Source organism: Rosa chinensis, chromosome 5 (genome assembly GCF_002994745.2).
Source record: "Rosa chinensis cultivar Old Blush chromosome 5, RchiOBHm-V2, whole genome shotgun sequence".
In the NCBI taxonomy this organism is placed as follows: domain Eukaryota; kingdom Viridiplantae; phylum Streptophyta; class Magnoliopsida; order Rosales; family Rosaceae; genus Rosa; species Rosa chinensis.
Window position 1 is genome coordinate 40,605,145 of NC_037092.1, and position 22,294 is coordinate 40,627,438.

Consider the following 22,294-nt stretch of genomic DNA (forward strand, 5'->3'; position numbering starts at 1 on the left):
TTTGGGTGAAGACTTGGGAAGCATATTCTTTGTTTAATAATATAGGTCACTCCACTTAATAAACGTATTATTTTTCCTTCATTTATAGGTAAAAATTTTTTTGATGTATTTTATAATGATGTTTGATTCATGATTGAATTGCCAAATAGAAAAAAGAAAAAAAAGAAAAAGAACATGTTTTCTTCTCTTTCTTCTCAGTACTACTCCATGCTTTGTAAATTTAACTCCGGCCTTCACCACTTTAAATTAGGTTCTTTCTCTTTTTGGGCCATTTGTTTCTATAATCAAGTTGAAAATGGATACTGGAGACTGGGGACCTAGAAAGATTGAGATGATGAAGTCGAGTTGAAGATGAAGGGTGGAGAGACCGAGAAACAGAGAAAGGGAGAATGAGAGACAGATAATTTGAGGAATAGAAGACGATCGAGTGAAGTCGAGTACACCACATAATTTTGGACTTGATTTTATAATAGGGAAAATGATCATTTACCCGATTTTAGGCTAAAAATTGCCCACGTGCTCCACCAACTGTTTTTTAACCCCATTTACCCAAAACACTCTAAATGATTATTTCCCCTTTACCCAATTAATTCTTTTTTATTTTTTTTGAGACTTGTTTGCCCTCTCCTTCTTTTTCACTTAGAGGGAGAAGTCATCCTCCACCTTGCCAACCTCCGGTGACCAATGGCAGGGCGCCGGAATCCGACGACCGGTGACCGGAATCCGGTAACAGTGATTGTGACCGGAATCTGACAACCGGTGACCGGAATCCGGCGACCGGTCCCTAATAATATCCAGTAACCATATTATTGCCCCCCAGTAATCATATTATTGCCTCCCAGTACTGTTATTATTGCCCCCCCCCCCCCCATACTCATATTATTGCCTCCCAATAATCATATTATTTCCGTCCAGTGAATTGTATAAACTCCCAAAACCAAAATGAATACATTACAGACACAATTGATCATATTATTGCCCCCCAGTAATCATATTATTGTCCCCCAATACGCATAGTATTGCCTCCAATAGTCATATTATTTCCGTCCAGTGAATTGTATAAACTCCCAAAACCAAAATGAATACACTACAGACACAATTGATCATATTATTGCCCCCAGTAATCATATTATTGCCCCCCAATAAGCAAAGTATTGCCTCCTAGTAATCATATTATTGCCCTCAAGTGAACCAAAATGAATACAATAAAAACACAATTGATCCATTTATATGTTCAATTGTACACGTTAACTTTTTTTTCCTTCACCATTCTCGGAGTTCACACTGTAAAAAAAAAAAAAAAAAATTGATCTGGGCACCTAGAAATTGCTCTGGGCACCAGATCAGAATGATTGGGGACGAATCGGACCGGCAGATCTTGAACTCGATGTCGGACAGGCAGGTCTTCAAGCTTTGGGCCGACGAGCTCGTCTCCCGCGGCTTCTTCCTCCACCGCCGACCTCAACCTCAACCACCTTGAGTCTTCGTCACCGTCGGGTTCCCCAAGGAAGACTCGGCCAAGATTCGGATCGAGAAACAGATCCGTGTTGTCCCAAAATTCGCCGGACAGGTTTCGTCACGGTCATCGGCTTGCCGGGCGACGACTTCTGCAGTGAAGTCTTCACCGCCCTGGATCGGATTCTTGTGCTCCGACGCTCCAACGAGGAGGAGGAGGTGTGAGAGAGAGAGAGAGAGAGAGAGAGAGAGAGAGAGAGAGAGAGAGAGAGAGAGAGAGAGAGAGAGAGAGAGAGAGAGAGAGAGAGAGAGTCTGAGATAGAGTCTGGTAGGAGGAGAGAGAGAATTTTGTAGTTTAATAATTTGATTGGGGGTGAAAATGTCATTTGCGATTAAATTGGGTAAATGGGGTCAAAAAACTCTTAGTGGAGCAAGTGGGCATTTTTTAGATTAAAATTGGATAAGTGGTCACGGCCCCTATATTAATTGATAGAGCTAATTTCATTTTACCTCCCTAGCATTTAGATGATAAATCAGTTATGACCCTGCACTTTTAATTTAATCACATAATCCACTATGCTCTCCAATTTAATCAATCATGTCTAATAATTTTTTTTTTTTGTCAAGGTATTTTGGAAATTAAAAATGTGGCTCTAATGAGCTCCCTTGTATGATGACAATTCACTAATGTGGCATGCAAAATTATATCGTATGTGACTACAATTTCAAAATACATCACACAATAGTAGGCAAAAAAGCCAAGTTAGACAAGATTGATTAAAATTAGTAAGTACCTGGGCACGCATGATGAAACTAAAAGTGTATGGGCACAAATGATTTAGAGTGTAAAGATTAGGAGATAAAATGAAATTTGCCTTAAATGATATGAGGACACCTATCCTATGATTCAATATCGATCCACCATTCGGGCTTTATTTTTTATTTTCTTTTTAATTCTTTTGGCCCGGTGCTAGATCGTTTTATACTATCTTCAGGTTGGATTTTGTAAAACACTAAATTTTTTCAAAAAAGCCGGGCAGTTTGGGTCGGTCCGTAATAGACCGGATCGGGCTTTCGGGCTAAAACATCCAGCCATAGGTCTTAGTCAAACCACATTTGAGAATAATCTTTTAATTAATTCAGAGAGATTATTAGGTAGGAAAGACGTGCCACGTGGCGGTACGCCCAGCTAATCATTACCTATGCAGGGGGTGTTTTTGATATTTCATTATAATTAAACTTGAATTGTTTTGGAATACAATTAAAAAAATATGGAGATACGATTGGTTGGGGGTACCACTTGACTGGTACATTTGTCCTAACTAAAAATTTCTCAGTGATCGAAATACTTCATTTACCATAGAAAAAGGAAAGATAAAAAAAAAACGGAAAGAATATAGAAATTTTCGACCGTTGAAAAAGCTGCTGCCGTGTTGCTAATATATTTCCCTGAAAGCCAACAGTGACAGTTAGCTGGGTTGCTCTAATGGTCATTGCCGACATTTCAGGTTCATTTTCGTAGAACTGTATGCAGTAAGCTAAATGTATACCATGTACACGTCGATTCCTTGAGCCTCCATCTCTCCAGCTCTGGTTTGTTTGGTCGTCAGCTTGTGCAAGCATGCCATGTCCGACTATTTCTCGGAAGATAATAAGAAAATGCCTGCATGGTCGACCAAAATTAATTGCTGATCTGTTGAGTTTGATTATTTCTTCTGTAATTTGATAATACATATCTTCTAATCCACATACCTATCACTAATTTCTGTTCATCTTCTTCCATGGTTTTTAAAGTCAATAACATTTAATTACAGAAGCCATTTCAGATCAAAGATCAAAGTTTGATCATCAAAATCCTAATATGAAAACATATAAGAAAGAAACTTCCGTAAACTTAAACTATAATCAGCCAAAAGTTTCTTTTCCTTTTCCAGGAATGTGTGATTTAGGAGGAGCAATCCTAAAAGCAATCACGTATCATTCAAACCCACTTTTCTGAACACCAAACCAGAAAACTCGTTGGTATGAAAGGTTGGTTCAATTCTATAATTTAAACTCTTCATAGAAAATGAAACTAATTGGAAACAGTAGTGTTGCTCTGACATTAGGATTACTTGTTTTCATACCCCAATTCTCAACATCAGGTTCTTGTAAACTACACAGCAAGAACTTGCTGTCGTAGTTCATGTTTATTTTCGAGTTCTTTTCTTCTTGCTGACCGATGATTACAGAAATTCACTCGGTGATTTTTTTTTTTAATGTTTACTTATCAAGTTTGATCCATCCATGGTAAGGTTCTCCCTAATCGCAACACAATATCTCTTTAATTTCCCAAACCAAAAATGTACACAAGCAACTCACTCCCTTAACTATATATATAGAGAGAAATATGTGACCTGGGTATAAGCCATAAGTTCTAAGATATCCTAATTCATCCAAGATAAAGCAGCAAACCATTTATCATGTCTTCTGGTTCTACTTCTTCTCAACCCAGTGTCCGGGACGCTATTTGGCGCAAGGAACATGGATCAAATTCAAATCCAGTAGTTAGTCAGCCCGTGGCAACTCAACCAACTGTTCAGGCCTGTCTAGCAAAAAACAAAGGGAAATAAGCAAATCAAATGACGTATTGTGCACAAGCTAGCTTTTGTGCTTCTGTTTGATATGTTGATAAGATATAGTAACTAAAGGGCTCATTTGATACCATTTTTCTTTCTGGTACTCTTTTCCTTCACATTTACCATTTCTATCATCAATCTCCATTTAGCCTTCGACCTACGAAAGAAACTACCAGAAGAGGAAGGTAGTTACCAAATGGGTTCTAAGTATAGTAAGAAATAAGACAATTGTTTTTATTCATTGTAGAATGTATTCTATTCAATTTTTTTGCTTTCATTTGTACTATACAATAAGAAATATATATGTAATATATTATTTGATCTTGTTCATATATGATGTTGCTGTAATTGAGGATTTAGATTGTTTCTTTATTGATTGTCTCATAAAGGATTCAAAGTTGCTACTATTCTTTAATTTTCTAACTAACAAAATGTTGGTTGCTGCACTATTGTATCTCCCTAAACCATGAAGCAGAACAGTTATTTCTTCCAAATGCGTAGCTAAACACGGACTCCGTTAGGCTACAGCCCACCCCAGATTTTGAAAAAACATAAATTTGTAGCTTAATTGTGGTTTAACAGATTAAATATTAAAAATTAGCCCACCTCAAATTTCTAAACTTAGCCCATATGTTATTTCTTTTCTTGTTTTAGTCATACACTAGTCTGCAATCACATGCTCTGCATGTGTACGAATTTTTTTTTTTTTTTTAAAAGGTGGTTAGTTATTGCAGAAGAAATAGATTCACTGGTAGTTATTACAGAAGAAGTAGATTCACTGGTAGTTATTGCAGAGAGAAAATAGTGGGAGAGAAAAGTAGGGGTTGTGGAATCATTTCTTTTTAATTTTCTTAATAAAAATCTATTTTATAATTGTCTTATTTATCTTTCTGATTTAATTTATTCTCAAAGTTTTTTAATCGTCACTGGCAACCATTGAAGTCGTCGTTGGCGTCGCCATGGCACATAGGGTGACCACCTTACCAACTCACATTGACCCAGCGGAACCAGCCTGAGAGAACCACCACCAGAACAGATCCAGTAAAATCTGTCCTCCCTTCGCCATAACCAAGCCTCGAAACCCCCCAAGCCATTTGCATTTCAGCCACATCCTCTTCCAAATCGAGAGGTCACGTTAGATTGCACCCCTCAGGCACTATGACCAACTGCTTCCAACCACCTGCAGCTGCCAAACGCTTCCAATCCCATCATCAGGCCGTAACCAAATTGAAATCGATCTGATCACCAACCCGATTCAGGTCTCCTTCACACCTAGAGCCTCGCCGCTCATCTAGAATCATCCCATAAAACTAGTCTCGTCCAACCGCGAACGACGCACGCCGGCAAAGCCTAAGGCTTGCTCAACATGGCAGCCAGTCGGACGAGCGACAAAGCCAAAGTGAAGTAGAGAGTAGGTCACGGAGACGAGTACGGGTTTTTTTTTTTTTTTGGTGATTTTGTTAACGTAGCTCTATAGTATATGATGCTTTTGGTCTGGCCCTATTGAGACATACACTTGTTTTGGACCCGACCTATAATTTTTTTGTCCAATCCCAGCCTAAGAAAAATCATGTTGGGCTGGCTCGTATCTAGCCCTAGTTTGTGTTAGTCATTGGCTCTACCAAATATAAGAAACAAATGTTTTTTCTTGGCAAAAGAAAGAAAAAAAGGAAGAAAAAAAAACATGTTAACAAAACAATAATCAATAGAAAGTCTCACTAACTGTAAGTTTACAGCCGAGACTAGCTATTTCAAGTCGGGGTAAAAGTGAAATAGTATGTGACACCAGGGTGGCTTTCGTTTTTGATCTGGTCAGGTGATAGGTATAGTTTCTTTCATTAATGGTTGACCTTGCAACACTCTCTTTTCGAACCCAAGTTCGTCACAACAGCTTCTTTGGACTGGTTCAGGCCGCTGATTCTAGCGTCTTAATTATGACAGTATTGTGGGGCAAGCTTGACATCCCATTGAGGTGGATTGTGTAATTCGTTAATGCATAAATGAGTTCAGAATATTCTTTAACTACTTGAAATTTTTTTTTTTAAAAGGTGAACTATGATTTTTAAATCTATGTATTCACAGAGGTTGGGAACAAATACGCGGGAACTTTACCCTTGACTATTTCAAATAAAGGCATACGTGTAACTCATTAGTTGAGTTGATATAAACTCCAAGGGTTCGTGGGAGCAAAACAATGGCCAACTTGACCTTCTTCTTCTTCTTTTTTAAATAAACATAATATTTCATTAGTCCATAGGCAAATTGAATGATAAATAGAATAACATCATATAGTTGTGTCCTACATTAATGGGCAAGTAGTTCAGACATAACTAGTACCATTAGGCAGTTTATGACGGTCCTGCTTGTGTGAACAGCACCCAACCACTGCCTGAAAAAATTGGTGTAGAACGAATGTCCTCAAATATTTCCCCGAAACAGCTTTAACAGAAGACTATGAAACCAATACCCTCAGAAATCTGCAAGGAAACGACGCGGGATTTCTATCTTGGTCTCAAGAGTTGCCCGAATTAATGAAATAAAGTAATTAATGAGAAAACAATGAATTGGGAACAAAATCTACAGGCCAAAGATATAATACCAAGCAAGCTACGTGTACCAGAAGGTGGCAATGAAGATGGGACTCAGACCCGTCAAACCTTTGGTTTAAACGCGGTTTAGAATTTATCTGAGTGAAGTTATGCAAGTTCCTCTTAATCGCATAGCAATTCCTGCAGGAACTACTATAGATTTTCCCCCGTCTTCTGTGAATTTGTTTCTGGGGTCTGTGAATGGTCAAGTAGATAGAACTTGCTGCGCTCTCTTTGGTCGGTCACTCTTCACCATTTCTTCTGTACGTCATTTGAGATCTCATTAGTTAGTATGTCCCAATAAATTTCCTAGCTTGTACATATGGATTTGATCAAGGATGGATTCGTGTGCAGTGCAGCTGTGGGCTAATCCGTGTTTAATTTCTGGTCATCTTTATCAACCGACTGGTTTTGAAGTCAATTAATTAATAACGTTAGTTAATTACAGAAGGAAATTCAAATAACTAATCTTCTCAAGGAAAACAATGAGAAATAAGAAGGAAAGCGGGCACCACTTAGAGAAGCAATTCTTCAAGAAATCATGTAATTCTGTATAACAGCAGGCAGAGACGGAAATTTCAAATTCTAAGTATGCTGCGATGCAGCAATGTTTGTAAACAAAAGAAGAACAAGAAGGGAATTCGAAAGAGATATATTCTATAATCTGTTTAAAATAATACAAGTCCTAGCTTTGTACGTACAAGAGTTGTATGTCTATCCAAGGTCAGAAAGAAGGTCGGTTCAATACCACAATAAACCCTTCATAGAAAATGAAACTAACTGGAAATAGTGTTGCTTTGACTTGTTTCCATACCCCAATTTTCAGCAACAAGTTCTTGTAAACTACACAACATGAACTTGCTGTCATAGTTCATGGTTATGTTTGAGTTAACAGACGATTACCGAAATTTTCTTGGTAAATTTTTTTTTTTTTGAATGTTTACTTATCATGTTTAATCTATCCATGGTAAGGTTCTCCCTAATCCCAACACAACATCCCTTTAATTTCCCAAACCAAAATTGTACACCAAGCAACTCACTTCCTCAACTATATATAGACATATGTGACCTGTGTATAAGCCATAAGTTCTAAGATATCTTTCATACAAGATAAAGCAGCAAGCCATTTATCATGTCTTCTGGTTCTACTTCTCCTCAACCCACTGCCCGTGGCATTTTTGGGAACCCGAATCAAATTCAAATCCATCTACTTCTCCTCAACCCACCGTCCGTGGCATTTTGTGGCCCGGGGAACCCCCATCAAATTCAAATCCACCAATTAGTAAGCCCGTGGTGACTCAGCCAACTACTAAAGATTGTTTTTTTTTTTTAAACAGGGAGAAATAAGCAAATCAAATGACGTATTGCTAGCTTTTTGTGCTTCTGTTTCATATGTTGATAATACATATATAGTAACTAAAGGGCTCATTTGATACCATTTTTCTTCTGGTATTCTTTTCCTTCATATTTACCATTCATCAATCTCCATTTGGCCTCCAACCTTCGGAAGAAACTACCAAAAGAAGAAGTTATGTACTTAACAAATGAGCCCCAAGTATAATAAGAAATAATACGATTGTTTTTATTCATTGTGGAAATTAATGTTTCTCTATTCAATTTTTGCTTTCAGTTGTACTATGCAATAAGAAATAATACATGTAATATATTATTTGATCTTGTTTTATTCATTGTGGAAATTAATGTTTCTCTATTCAATTTTTGCTTTCAGTTGTACTATGCAATAAGAAATAATACATGTAATATATTATTTGATCTTGTTCATATATGATGTTGCTGTAATTGAGGATTTAGATTGTTTCTCAATTAATTGTCTAGTAGACGATTCACAGTTGCTTCTGTTCTTTAATTTTCTTACTAACAACAATTTGGTTGCTGCAATATTGCATCTCCATAAACCATGAATCAGAATAGTTATTTCTTCCCCTCTAATTACAGGCTCACTACTACAAAATTGGCTGAAGGACACCCTCCATTAAGGGTGCTCATTGTTCACAAAAACCACCAAAATCTTCATTAGCCACTATGCAGCCACCCACAGCTTGAGAGTGCCCTTTGTTTCAGTTTCCTTTAGAGCATAGGGCACCAATACGTTATCGGTGGGAAAACTTTTACCAAATTGACATGATTGTCACATCACCCCCTCACATTACTTTTGTCAAGTGCCACATCATCTTTTACACCATTTATGTCTTCACTTAGAGCAAGTTCACCCGTAGTCAAGAAATGTCAAGGTCGAAAAGTCAAAAATTCGACCAGTCAAGTTACTGTTCACTGCCACTGGACATGAGTTTCCACCCGTTTTTTTCTTGACCGGTCACTGTTCATCCAGTACTGTTCCCCAATTTCACTGTTCATTAAGTTTTTAGTCTGAATTCTGCACCGTTCATTTTACTGTTCATTGTTCATTTTTTTGGATTTTTTTTTTTAATAAAATATATTTGATGCTACTAACATGGATTTATGGATAATTAATGTCATAATTATGCAATTTTATTTTTTCAAAAATATTTTCAGTGGACAAGTTATGTTTGTGTGCTTTGAATTTGGCTTGTATTATGTTTTGGGAAGTTTGTGTGCTTTTAATTTGGCTAATGTCTATGTTTTTTTATGTCAGTGTGATTTTAATTTGGTTTGTATTATGTTTGTTAGGTGCTATGATTTTGATAAGAGGAATGTGCTTTAATAAGAGGAATTTTAAAATACAACTTTTATTTCATTAAATAGTCGCTTACATAAATGAAAAACTATGAATAAGTACAATACAACTAACAACATGCATAATCAACTAAGTATTCAAATCATAATCATAATCCTCATCTTCTCTAGGAATCCAATTTGCGTTTGAAGGGTCATCATTAGGGTTAGGGTTAGTGGAATCATCCGTAGAGAAAGGTGAAAATTGTGGTTGTGTAGGATATCCCCCGGGGTAAGGTGGTTGCAGATAGTATCCACCTATAGAAGCAGAGGGTTGTGGGAATCCACCGGTGAAGGGAGGTGGTGGGAATCCACCGGTTAAGGGAGGTTGTGGGAATCCATCGGGGCAAGGTGGTTGTGGGTATGCACCGGAGTAAGGTGGTTGTGGGTATGCACCAAGGTAAGGTGGTTGTGGGTATGCACCACCAAAATTTGGTTGCGGATAGTATCCACCCATAGAAGGTGGCGGCTGCTCGTCAAGATCTTCTTTCTCCGCTATCTTCTTTTGTTTTCTTGACCAATAACGTTTTTTATTTGGCGTCATTTTACTTGTATCAATCTCCATAATACGCTCTTCCCTCTCTTTAATTCGATCTTGCCTTTCTTGAAATAGGAGTTGCTCTTTTCGCATTTCGATTTGTAAGAGGATATATGCTCTTTTCTCTTCCTCTTGGAGACTTCGAGCAAATTCGTCATCGAATTTTTTCTTGCCCGCGGTTGCCTCTATTTGGTTGTTCGCTATACTCTCGAGAGTGCTTGACAAAGGGTTAGTTTACTGTCTTTATTGAATTCGATCCCTCTATCAATTCTTTAATCTGAAATTTTGTTTACTGGGTATGTTGATTATAGGGAAATCTCAAAGCTTTACATACAAAAGAGAGATTGGATTGTAGGAGCTGATGATTGACAAGTCTAGGCTGTTAGGGTTTCTTGTTAATTAAGTCACTATGACTTCGTCTCATTTATTATAGGGTTTATTGTTATTCTGTTAATAAAGCCCTAGTCATTAGGGTTTAGATTAGGTTTGAATTATTCTCTAACTAATGCTCCATGTTATTAGGGTTTGTAAACGTGGTAGTTATTTTGTGATCATTCCTGTATTGCATGGCTAGTATAAAGCCAACTGTTATTCATTCAATAAAGATCAGAGGCTTAGAGCTCCAGAGTGTGTTTAGTAAAGTCCAGGGTTACAAGATTCTAACAAGTGGTATCAGAGCTCCACCACAGAGCCTGACCAAGATTAGATTTCTGAGTGAGAGAGAAGAGAAAGAAGAGTAAGAAAGAGTGAGTGAGGATGGCAACTGAGGGCAGCTTTGTGCAGCCAGCGATCCCAAAATTTGATGGCCATTATGATCACTGGGCTATGTTGATGGAGAATTTCTTACGCTCCAAGGAGTATTGGGGATTGATTGAGAATGGAGTCACGTTACCAGTAGAAGGAGCTGAGTTGGCAGAGGGTCAACGCAAATCGATCGAGGATCAAAAGCTGAAAGATCTCAAGACGAAGAATTATCTCTTCCAGGCCATCGACCGCACAATCATGGAAACAATCCTAAATAAAGATACAGCCAAGCATATCTGGGATTCCATGAAACAGAAATATCAAGGCTCAACTAGGGTTAAGCGTGCACAGCTTCAAGCCCTCAGGAAAGAGTTTGAAGTCTTGCAGATGAAGGAAGGAGAGAAAGTAGATGATTACTTTGCCAGGACTCTCACAATTGTCAACAAAATGAAGATCCATGGAGAAAGAATGGAGCAGGTGGTCATTATTGAGAAAATTCTGAGGTCTATGACCACAAAGTTTGACTATGTGGTATGTTCAGTAGCAGAATCCAATAATTTGGATACATTGACAATAGATGAACTACAAAGTAGTCTACTAGTTCATGAGCAAAGGATGAATGGCCATGGGAGTGAAGAACAAGCTCTGAAAGTAAGCTATGAGGAGAGGATGGGAGTCCGAGGTAGAGGCCGAGGCATGGTGAGAGGAAGAGGCAGAGGTCGTGGAAGGCAGCCATTCAACAGGGCAGTAGTGGAGTGCTTCAAGTGCCATAAGCTGGGACACTTCCAATATGAGTGTCCTAGCTGGAGTGTCCCAGCTGGGAGAAAGGCGTTAACTATGCAGAACTTGATGAAGAGCAGGAGATGTTGTTAATGGCATATGTGGAGCTCCACAACTCAAGAAGAGAGGAAGTTTGGTTCCTAGATTCAGGCTGCAGCAACCACATGAGTGGCAACAAACAATGGTTTTTTAACCTTGATGAGTCATTCCGACATGTAGTGAAACTTGGCAACAACATGAAGATGGCAGTAATGGGGAAGGGATGCATCAGATTACAGATTGATGGGATAACTTAGGTGATTGGTGAGGTATTTTACATTCCTGAATTGAAAAACAATTTGCTTAGTATTGGTCAATTGCAAGAGAAAAACTTGGCCATCTTGATTCACCATGGCATGTGCAAAATCTATCACCCTATGAGAGGGTTGATCATGCAGACTGCCATGTCTGCCAATCGTATGTTCATCTTGCTTGCATCAGTACAAACTCAAGTTACAACATGCTTTAAGACTACAGAAGAGGATGAGACTGAATTATGGCATCGAAGGCTTGGACATCTGAGCTACAAAGGCCTGAGAACCTTGTCCTACAAGAAACTAGTGAAAGGGCTGCCATCACTTAACGCTTCCACAAAGGTGTGCACCAGCTGCATGGTAGGCAAGCAACATCGTGAAGCTATTCCAAAGAAAAGTTTGTGGAGAGCATCACAAAGATTACAGCTAGTTCATGCAGACATTTGCGGTCCAATTACACCTGAGTCCAACAGCCAAAAGAGGTACCTAATTACTTTTATCGATGATTATAGCAGAAAAGTATGGTCTTTCTTCTTGAATGCCAAGTCAGAAGCCTTTGTCATGTTCAAAAAATTCAAGAGCTTAGTTGAGAAAGAGACAGGAAGCTCCATATGTTGTCTTCGTACCGATAGAGGAGGTGAATTCACTTCACAGGAGTTCAACAGGTTCTGTAGCTCAAATGGGATCGGAAGACAACTCACTGCATCCTACACCCCACAATAGAATGGGGTGGCAGAGAGAAGAAATCGTACCATTATGAATATGGTACGATGCATGTTAGCAGAGAAGCAAGTTCCAAGGGAATTCTGGCCGGAGGCAGTCAATTGGGCTGTTCATGTTCTATATAGATGTCCTACAGTTGCAGTGAAGGATATGACCCCAGAGGAAGCATGGGGTGAGTACAAGCCATCAGTAGCTCACCTAAGAGTGTTTGGGTGTGTAGGGCATGTACATGTTCCTGACAACAAGAGACAGAAACTCGATGACAAGAGCTACAAGTGTGTTTTCTTAGGCTTAAGCGAGGAGTCAAAAGCCTATAGATTGTATGATCCAAGGTTGAAGAAAATAGTGATAAGTAGAGATGTGGTGTTCGAGGAAGAAGAGAGGTGGAATTGGGATGCAGCCAATAGAGGCAACAAGAGTGATGTACTAGAATGGGGAGATGAAGATGAGATGGAGGGAAGTGAACAAGAAGAAGAAAGTGATGCAGGGGAGCAGAATATCGAAGAAGAAAATGTGATTGAAGAAGGAGGTGATGCCTCAGGAACTTCACCTAATGAGACAGATTCACCATCGAATCCAGTTCAAGGGAGGACACGAAGAACACCTCCATGGATGGAGGACTATGTGAGCGGAGAAGGTTTATCCGAGGGGGAAGAAAATCTAGTGATGTACACCTCATCAGCTGATCTTGTGTTCTTTGAAGATGCAATCAATAGCCTAAAATGGAGAGATGCTATGGAGTGCGAAATTGAAGCCATCGAGAAGAATGGCACCTGGGAGTTAAGTTCATTACCAGAAGGAGCAAAGAGAATAGGAGTAAAGTGGCTATATAAGACCAAGTTGAACGAGAATGGGGAGGTTGACAAGTATAAAGCCGCTTGTAGCCAAGGGCTACACTCAGCAGCATGGGATTGATTACAACGAAGTGTTTGCCCCTGTAGCTCGATGGGATACTATTCGAATGATCTTAGCTCTTGCAGCACACAAGGGATGGAGTATGTACCAACTTGATGTAAAGAGTGCATTTCTGCACGGTGAACTCAATGAAGAAGTGTACATTGATCAACCTATGGGGTATGAAAAGGGTATGAAAAGAAGGGTGAAGAAGACAACGTGTATAGACTGAAAAAGGCCCTATACGGACTCAAACAAGCTCCTCGAGCTTGGTACAGCAAAATAGAGTCTTACTTCACTGCTGAAGGGTTTGAGCGATGTCCTAGTGAACACACATTGTTTATTAAGACTGAAGAAGGTGGGAAGCTCCTAGTGGTAAGTTTGTATGTTGATGATCTTATCTTCACAGGAAATAATGAGGCTATGTTTGAGAGATTTAAAGACTCCATGAAGCAGCACTTTGATATGATAGACCTTGGAAAAATGAGGTATTTCCTAGGTGTGGAGGTTATTCAAAGCTCAGATGGGATTTTCATTAACCAGAAGAAGTATGCTAACGAAGTGCTAGAGAGGTTTGGCATGGAACACTGCAATCCTGTGAAAAACCCGATCGTACCAGGCTCCAAGCTTGTGAAGGATGAAGGAGGTGCATGTATTGATGCCACAACTTATAAAAAAATGGTGGGAAGTCTTATGTATCTAACGGCCACCAGGCCCAATTTGATGTATGTGGTAAGCTTAATTAGTCGTTTTATGGAAAGGCCTACTGACATGCATCAACAAGCTGTGAAGAGAGTTTTGAGATACTTAAAAGGTACAGTTGAGCTAGGGATTCAATACAAGAAAGGTGGAGATGGAAGTTTGCTGGCTTTCTCCGATAGTGATTACGCCGGAGACATTGACGATCGGAAGAGCACCTCAGGCTATGTATTTCTATTGAGTTTTGGTGCAGTGGCTTGGTCCTCAAAGAAACAACCAGTCGTCTCACTCTCTACCACGAAGGCTGAGTTCATTGCTGCAGCCTCCTGTGCATGTCAGTGTGTGTGGATGCAGAGAATTCTTGAAGAGCTTAATCACAAACCAAGTAAGTGTACCACCATCTTTTGTGATAATAGCTCAGCCATTAAGTAGTCAAAGAATCCAGTCATGCATGGTAAGAGTAAACACATTGATGTCAGATTCCATTTTCTTCGTGACTTATCCAAAGAAGGAGTAGTTGAATTAGTGCATTGTGGTTCAAAAGATCAAGTTGCTGATGTGATGACTAAGCCCTTGAAGCTGGAGGTGTTCTTGAAGATGAGAGATCAACTTGGTGTGTGTAAACTGACTGCAGATAGCAGTTCAGTTTCAGGGAGGATTTGTTAGGGTTTCTTGTTAATTAAGTCACTATGACTTAGTCTCATTTATTATAGGGTTTATTGTTATTCTGTTAATAAAGCCCTAGTCATTAGGGTTTAGATTAGGTTTGAATTATTCTCTAACTAATGCTCCATATTATTAGGGTTTGTAAACGTGGTAGTTATTTTGTGATCATTCCTGTATTGCATGGCTAGTATAAAGCCAACTGTTATTCATTCAGTAAAGATCAGAGGCTTAGAGCTCCAGAGTGTGTTTAGTAAAGTCCAGGGTTACAAGATTCTAACATAGGCGACTGAATTTCTGTTTGTTTGAGTGTTTGATTTCTGGTATGCCGGCGATCCCAGAGTAATTCTCTCTCTGATTTGTTTATCAGGATTTTCGTGTGTTTGTTTCTTGTTTAAATTCAATTTATTTATTTCGGTGAAGTGATTTTGTTTTTGAGTCAATGTTGTATCAAAATTTTTTACTTTCCCAATCCTAATTCCCTACTACGTATGACAAAGAACCCCAAAGCAGCAATCTCAACTCCAAAGCCTTCCTGGTTCTCCCCGAAAAGGTGCGTCTTCTCAATTGAAATTTCAGGTTTCCTGAAATCAATTAATTATATATCTTTCATCATCAGCATTGATAATGGAGCTGGAAAGTGATCGAAACTTTTAAACTTTTGCCAGGTTGGTGTTAATCATGTGTCTGGATAACTTGATAAAGAGGTGAGTACTTAAGGTATTCTCACAGATAACATTTATCTAAGCTATTATGTTGGTGTAGGACAGTTTTGCATCTTACTACATGTTAAGAGGATTATTGTGATGTTAGAGTATTCACATTAAGTTGATTATACATGATTTCTTGTATTTATTGGTTGTATTTGGCTTAAGATGGCTTGTTTCTTACAGGGGGATTTTAAATTGAACAACTTTCAAGATGGTGTTATCATCTGTGTTTATGGTTTGGCTTCTCGTGGCCTCACCCATCTTTGCATCCTTGGGAAAGAGGTGAGTACTTGTGTAATTGGATGAACTGTGAATTTATTCGAGATGTGATTTAGCCGATTTGATTTTTTAAGTTCATGTGCACTGCAACCATAATCCTTTTAGGTTGATTGGACTTGGGTTATCTATTTGGACATTTTCCACAGCCAGGTGTGGTAGTACATGAGTGTGATTATCTTTACACTATGTTTTGCTTTTAGTTGGCTTTGTATTGCATCATTAGTATCTCTCTGTACTAGATACTGAGTTATCACTGGGTTTTGCCATTGTAGGCTAGTTGGAGTAGGTGAGGCATCTTTGATAAGTCTTGCAGCTCCGTTCATTGATGACCATGCCCCTGCAGATTAGGTTTGACTCCTCCCCCTACATCTTTATCATTTGTATTGGTATTCATAATTAGGAATTAGGATTGGGAAGTCAGAAATATGAGTTATGTGGTAGGGAATTAATTCTTTGTAATGTGAGTTGTTGCCTGCCACGTTCTTGATTGGATATACAGAGAATGACTTCTGGAGAAGAAACCCACCTTATGTGTCAGCTAGGAAGATATTGAGGCATAAACAAGTTGTTAATTGAATGAGTGGTTCAACTACTTTTTGGGTTTGTCAATTATTATATCGAATAATAATTGCCTGTATGCCTTACGAAAATTATTTCTCTGTTGAAGAGAGCTGTTCAGGCTAAGTCCTTGAATATTTAGTCTTACTTTTTATCTTTCTCACAGTTTTTGTCAAATATGAAATTGTTTGCTTTAATATTAGTATTTATGAAGAGATGAGTTTGCAGTCTCTAATATGAATCATTTCATTATGTAGGAGGAAGAGAAAGTAGAAGAAGTACCTGAAATAACCCATAGAGTATACCTGGATATTGATATTGAGGAACAACGCTTAGGTACAGTTTCATGCCAATACTTGCATGTGAACTACCTTCTGCTGATTGCCTATTAATTTCTTATTCACTGATAATTTCCTATTACCTTTCATTTGCAGGTAGAATTATGATTGGATTATACGGTCAGGTTGTACCAAAAAATGTTGGTATGTATTGATCTTATATCTTAATAATGTCTTTTCATCAGAATCTTGGAAACCTATTTTATTTCGACTTTCAACTTGTCACAAACTTGTTGGCTGAAGATAATCTACCTTTGTTAACGCATGCAAATTTGATAGTTTCTAGTCCTTTACTTCATTTGATATGATTATGAGCTTTTCTTTTCTTATCAAAGTTTGTTGAAAGTTATTGAGACAATACTTTTTAATGCCCGATTACTTACAACCTCAATTACAAACCATTGCATTGGCAAACTCTGTTAGTTGCAGTTTCTTGTCAAATGATCAAGGTTATCTCATACCAGTTAACTACCTAATACCTAATACCTTTATCTTTTTTCTCCTTTTGCAGAAAATTTCAGGGCATTGTGCACATGTATTTGGACCTGCAATATTTGATTACTAACAGAACCTGTTCATGTTGTCATTATGCTTATTGAAACTTGCTTTAAATGCAGGAGAAAAAGGTAAAAGTGTTAATGGAAAACTACTCCACTATAAGGGAACGCCATTTCATCGTATCGTATCTGGGTTCATGATTCAAGGCGGAGATATCATTCATGGTGATGGGAAGGGATATGAATCGATATATGGTGGCACTTTTGCTTATGAGAATTTGAAAGTGAAACATTCACATGCAGGTGTTTAACGTCAATGTTTTTGGCTGTCACTTTTGATTCCTGAATGATCTATAGTTTTGCACTAGATTTTTTGTTATTATTAAAACTCTGAAACTCTATTTTCTGTGCAGGTACTATTTCTATAGTGAATACAGGACCTGATTCCAATGGCTCACAGTTCTTTATCACCACAATCAAAGCTAGTTCGTAAGCTATTCTTCATGTTGAAATTCTGACTCCACAACTTCAACTCATAATGTTTTCTATTTGATAGCTCTAGCCAGCATTATAGACTAGTTGCAGGTGTTTTTTGGTGCCTTGTGGATCTGTTACTTTTCTTTTGCCTCTATATTCTCTGGAAAGTGATAAAATGAACAAAACAAAGTGGGGATGAGATTATGTTTAAAAGTATGTATCAACTATGCTCTTGAATTACTTCAGATTGATTGAGAACAATCTGAAATGTTCTGGAGCACGTTGATACTTATCAAAATAATTGTAGTACTGATAAATTGGCAGGCTCCCTATGTTTTGTTTTCATCTACGTCCAAAGTTGAGATTCCACTGCACTCATTGATTAGTTTTAGTGAATAGCAGGAGACATGCCCTGTGTAATCTCAATCTGGTTATTGTTGATCATGAGAGCTGAATCTTGCTTATATGATAATAATGCATTCTACACTGATTTATCTGTCATGTATCAATCTATAGAATTATAACTAAAGTTGTTTTTTTTTTTTTTGGTTAACAAGTTATCTGCACATATTAGTTGTATATGGTATGGTGCTTCCAATGAACTTAACTATTATTAAATATATAGGGTATTAATTGTGCAGGTATATGATATATCATTTTCCCTAGTTTCATCATATATCAATCAGACAAGCAAATAAGAGATGCTGTGGAAAATAAAGTTTGGACATCTATGTTTAAAGAAGATCACATTGGCCAATCATTGGGTCCCAAGTGAGGGCTTTCTTCTATCTCCCCTCTAGGGAAGCCAACATGAATCTAAAATACTAACTGGTGGTCTTCCTCATTGTTATGTTTTTTCATTGTATCTGCTCTATAGCAATATTTGGAGCAAAGATATGTTGAGCTAATTAATAGTATTAACTTTCTTTCTGCAGGTTGAGGCTGAAGTGTAAAAGTTGCAGCAGCTCAAGTCAAGTAAGCTTAAACATATCATTTTGAAAAAGTTGGAACTGGAGCATCCACCTGACACACTATGTGCAGCTCTCTTAGCACTACACTATGCAAGTATGAGAGAACTTTAGTCGCAAATATTTCTCTCGCAAAGATTTGTTTGTATCAGCTTTTGCTATTTTTCAATGTTAGCTAGAATGCAGCAGCTATCAAGCTAGCTAGAATGTCTTCTTTCTTGGTTTTATGGTGTGGATGCATAAATGTATAGATGATTGACAAAGGCTGCTAGCTCTTTTGGTACACTAGACGCTTGAATTAGAGTACTTCATTACGTAATATATATTGAGCATTATATTTGTGCAAATATTCTAGGTGCAATATCCATAATGCATGAACAATAGTGAATTAAATTACGTGGTATGAATACGCATATGTCATTAATCACACAACAAATAACTTGTAATCACACAACGGTCCCTATAAAATTTTGTTGTCTCATTAGTACTCACACAACAGAATAAATATGTATCAGTTGTCCAATGCTAAATCACCCAACGGTATAGAAACAATGTGTTGTATGACTTGTGAAGAATTCAACATTGAGCCTCACACATACAACAGTTACTTACGATACCTGTTGTGTGAAGGAACAACCAACAACAGTCGCCATATTTTTCTGTTGTATGATAAGTTAACCAACAACAGCATGTACTTACTTCTGTTGTCTGATTGTTATTTTTTTGTTGTGTGAGAAGTTAACTAACAACAGCGTGTACTTACTTCTGTTGTCTGATCACCATCGAAAATGCGCCACATCCAATTTCTGGCATTGGCATGCGCAGAATTGGTGCAACGATAATAAGCAGTGCGTTGTGTCTATGATATTCACACAACGGTGAAACCTTGTGTGAGTGTGCTCATCACACAACATCGAGATAGACGACAGACATGGTCCACATCACACAACAGATTCCACTGTTGTGTGATGCAATTTTTGTAGTAATGTATGCAAGGAGTTAAAATTCCTTGCATTTGGTGTGATAATACCAAGAATTATACAAGTCCTTGCATTTATTTTGGACATAATACCAAGAATACATAAAGTCCTTGCATTTTGTTTATTAAAATAAATAAAAAATAAAAGTCCTTGTATTTGCTATTCACTTCCTTGCATTGGTTGAGCGGGATTTTTAGCGCCCTTAGTTTTGCTCTTAATCTGAATCTTTTTTTTTTGTTACTCTCTCTGTCTCTTCCTGTGTTTCTCCATCTCTCCATTCTCTCTCTTCTCTCTCACTTCTAATTCGCTCCAAAGCCAAATTTTAGTCTCAATTGCTCTCATACCCAACCAAACCAGTATCTAGGGTTTCTCTACTCCAGCAATCACCCTCCGATCCCCGATTTCCCTTTATTCAAACTCTAGAACCCTCCTCTTCCCCTTCCCAATTTCAATTTCAAATTCGATCGCAACGATTCCCAATTCCAATGCTGGAAACTACACAAGGCCTTTCCTTTGTACATGAACGCTCTCGAGTACTTCAAGACGTACGCACCTCAATTACAGGAATCCTAAGATCAAGGAGGCTATTGCCCATAAATTCACCGAGTACTTGCATCGAGTTGTGGAGATTCGCACCTTTTTGGATGATGACAGGGCCGGACCGGCCTCCAAAGGTGATGCGGCGGTGGCTAGCAAGCCGAAAACCAAGCCCAAGGACGGCGAAGGCTATGATGGGGAGGATCCAGAGCAGGCCAAGCTCCGGGACGGGCTTAATTCGGCGATTATTAGGGGAAAATCCAATTTCAAGTGGAATGATGTGGCGGGTCTCGAGAGCGGTATCCAGGCCTTGCAAGTGGCACTTGTATTGCCGGTCAAGTTCCTTACTGGTTAGCTTCTAATAATGGCTTGGTTTTACTTTGTTGTGTCGCTATATATGTTTTGAATGTTTGGTAATGTTGATTATAGCTAAAGAGCTGGGATTTTTGTTTTAGTTATTGCAGAAACTCAGGTCAAGGCTTCTAGATTACCAATTTTTTTGAGGTTTGAGTTAATTTTGGATCCATGATAGATTACCAAATGCCCAGGAATAAATATTGGTTTCCAAATCGGCAAGCTGAGCATGACTACTCTTATTTTTGGTTCATCCTCGCTACTCTGCTTTGCCTCTTTTTGTAAAGGTATTTATAATAACTATTTTTCTTAGGATCCGAATTCTTATTGATAGTTTGTTGTTTTCTACAATTTGGATTTTGAATAAATTCGAGGTTAATTTTAGTTAAAGTTCAATACTTTATTTTGATTCTGTTAAGGAATTCAATGGTTGCAGGTTCAATGAATAATTGCTAGTTGTAGAGGTTTTGGTTTCCCACAAATTTGGTTAAACTGGAGAGTTTGTTTTAGCATTTGGTACATGACTAACATTTGTACTAATTGTCAAGCCTACACAACTTTTACATTTACTAGACTTAACTGTATACAAGATTGTTAAGTATTGACTACCTATTAATCAATCAAAATCTTAATGTTTTTTCTTGCAGTGCAAATGTTTGCAGTATAGCGGTCACTATTTTCTCAGACAAGTCGACGACAATCAACTTAGTGAGTGAATATATCTTTCTATGCTCAACTGGTTTCTACAATTAATTCTTTTTAGTTAGGGCTTTTAGTTAACGTTTGCTGTTTCTTTCTTAGGTGTTTGGTGTCTTGCTTAACATCCATTATTTTGTATTCCTGTTTTATTTATTTTTGGTTGAGGCGGAGGATATGGGACCTAATTAGTACCTTTTGTTGACTGGTATGTGATTTTCTTTTTGCAGGTTTTCTTGTTTTTCCGTTTGGTTTCAGGGCTCAGAGGTATATTTGTTTCTTTGCTGGGTTGTTATTTTCTTAACTGTCAGTGACATATTAAGAGTGCTTTCATAGATGAGTTGTACTAAACACTTGAATGATCACATATTAAGTTTGCTTTGAGCTTGTCAACTTCATTATCAGCTATTGAATATCTTCTTTTTTGTGCTTGTCAGTTTCATGGCTCACCATTTGCATGATGGACAAGTTAATTGACCTTAGGCACTAATTTTTTCAGTAGTTGATGATTATCTGTAAATCTGGACTAGAATTTGTTGCATGCATGAATGTTCGACTTCTAATATGAATAAGTTAATCTGCTTCATGAGTCATAAGAGAATTCATTGTTCAGGAAATTTTAACTTGTAGTTGGCCTTCATGAAGGGATTTTCTTCACTCTGTTCAACAAAAACTAGCACCTGAGTTTCGAGAAGTTCAAACTAGCTTAGTGGAGAATTTGCTATATGTAAAAGAAGATCTTATCATTCTGTGTGTAAGATAATTTCGATAGAAGCATCTGCAACTAGTTCTGGTTAGATTTGCTAAATATTTACTAACTAATTGCACATGATTTGTTTCATGATTGTGGAAGTACAGCAGCATAGTTTCTATGAGCTAATTGTAAACAAGGCAAGGGGCAAAAGTGGACCGGTAATATTCAATATTTCTTGTTGTATTTAATTTGTCTTAATTTTTCTTATAAGCTACGCTCGACATTGCTTACTGAATATAATATTGTTTTGCGTTTTGCATAGCTTTTTCATTTTGATGTACATGAGGATGTGCGAACAATTGCTGATGCTACAATTAATAGAGAAGGATGAGGTACTATCCTTTTCCTTTATTAATCTGTGATTCTGTATCATTTATTAAGTTTCCATATTGAGGATGAAACACAAGCATAAAACAGCGAAAGTTAAGTTCATGGT

General features: G+C 37.9%; 1 pseudogene; it reads left to right on the top strand.

The window, feature by feature from the left end:
- The first annotated feature begins 20,036 nt into the window (after positions 1-20,036).
- Positions 20,037-20,409, top strand: LOC112167588 (annotated as a pseudogene).
- Positions 20,410-22,294: the final 1,885 nt, after the last annotated feature.